The sequence below is a fragment of the Ovis canadensis genome, chromosome 6 (genome assembly GCF_042477335.2).
Source record: "Ovis canadensis isolate MfBH-ARS-UI-01 breed Bighorn chromosome 6, ARS-UI_OviCan_v2, whole genome shotgun sequence".
Lineage (NCBI taxonomy): Eukaryota > Metazoa > Chordata > Mammalia > Artiodactyla > Bovidae > Ovis > Ovis canadensis.
In genome coordinates, this window is record NC_091250.1 from 88609969 (window position 1) to 88612030 (window position 2062).

Below are 2062 nucleotides of genomic sequence, written 5' to 3' on the forward strand. Positions count from 1 at the left end.
TGTATATTTGAGTTAAATCCCCTTTCCCCTAAACTAATGAATAGCCTTGTACTTTAAAATGTCAGTCCTATATCTTCACTATTTTAGAAGCTATAGAAGTCAACAAGGCCTCTCCTAACCAAAAGACAAATAATTTTAGCATAAAAGTATACTGAAGAGTTAAGGAAAGATGGTTTGAAGAGACATCTTACCTCAAATACCCTGTCTGTAGGGCCACTGAACAAAGTAGCTCATCAGGCCCAGAGGAATTTTCATAAAAGGATGTTCCTGGGGCCAGAAACAAACAGAGGAAGACTGGAGAGTTTGAGACAGAAAGATCAGTGGCCCAGTTGGAAATCTGTGTCCTTGGATCTCAGTTCCAGCTGTGCTCCAACTAGGTAAGCAAACCTAGACAAGCCAAATTCTTGCAGGCCTGTCTTTCCATCTATAAAACAAGGCTTAGATCCCTGAGATCTCTTTCAGTTGTGACATTTTGGGGTTTGCATATCACATGGAGGGAGAATTCTCAAAAAAAGGACAATGGGGAGGGCCAGGGCAGAGAAATGAAATGAGGGGAGGGGCAGGGCTATGCAGGGAGAGAGATGTGGCTTGTATGTAAACAGAGGTGAATGGAGTCACCCCTAAGGCTCAAACAGACTCTTAAATTCCACCAAGGCAACGTGTGAAACTAGGAGTATGCTGGGAATACAGTATGCAAAAGAGCAGGAACTGCTTTTGCTGCATCCCATAGGTTTTGAGTTGTTGTGTTTTCATTGTCATTTGTTTCCAGAAATTTTTTGATTTCCCTTTTGATTTCTTCAGTAACCTGTTGGTTATTTAGAAATGTGTTGTTTAATCTCCATGTGTTTGTGTTTCTTACACTTTTTTTCTTGTAATCGATATCTGGTCTCAAAGCATTGTGGTTGGAGAAGATGCTTGATACAATTTCAATTTTCTTAAATTTACTGAGGTTTGATTTGTGGCCCAAGATGTGGTCTATCCTGGAGAATGTTCCATGTGCACTTGAGAAGAAGGTGTATTCTTCTGCATTTGGATGGAATGTCTTAAAGATATCAATGAGATCCATCTCATCTAATGTATCATTTAAGACTTGTGTTTCCACATATGGACACCTTATCTTTGACAAAGGAGGCAAGAATATACAATGGAGTAAAGACAATCTCTTTAACAAGTGGTGCTGGGAAAACTGGTCAACCACTTGTAAAAGAATGAAACTAGATCACTTTCTAACACCGCACACAAAAATAAACTCAAAATGGATTAAAGAGCTAAATGTAAGACCAGAAACTATAAAACTCCTAGAGGAGAACATAGGAAAAACACTCTCCGACAGAAATCACAGCAGGATCCTCTATGATCCACCTCCCAGAATTCTGGAAATAAAAGCAAAAATAAACAAATGGGATCTAATTAAAATTAAAAGCTTCTGCACAACAAAGGAAAATATAAGCAAGGTGAAAAGACAGCCTTCTGAATGGGAGAAAATAATAGCAAATGAAACAACTGACAAACAACTAATCTCAAAAATATACAAGCAACTTATGCAACTCAATTCCAGAAAAATAAACGACCCAATCAAAAAATGGGCCAAAGAACTAAATAGACATTTCTCCAAAGAAGACATACGGATGGCTAACAAACACATGAAAAGATGCTCAACATCACTCATTATTAGAGAAATGCAAATCAAAACCACAATGAGGTACCACTTCACACCAGTCAGAATGGCTGCGATCCAAAAATCTGCAAGCAATAAATGCTGGAGAGGGTGTGGAGAAAAGGGAACCCTCCTACACTGTTGGTGGGAATGCAAACTAGTACAACCACTATGGAAAACAGTGTGGAGATTCCTTAAAAAATTGCAAATAGAACTGCCATATGACCCAGCAATCCCACTGCTGGGCATACACACTGAGGAAACCAGAATTGAAAGGACACATGTACCCCAATGTTCATCGCAGCACTGTTTATAATAGCCAGGACATGGAAACAACCTAGATGTCCATCAGCAGATGAATGGATAAGAAAGCAGTGGTACATATACACAATGGAGTATTACTCA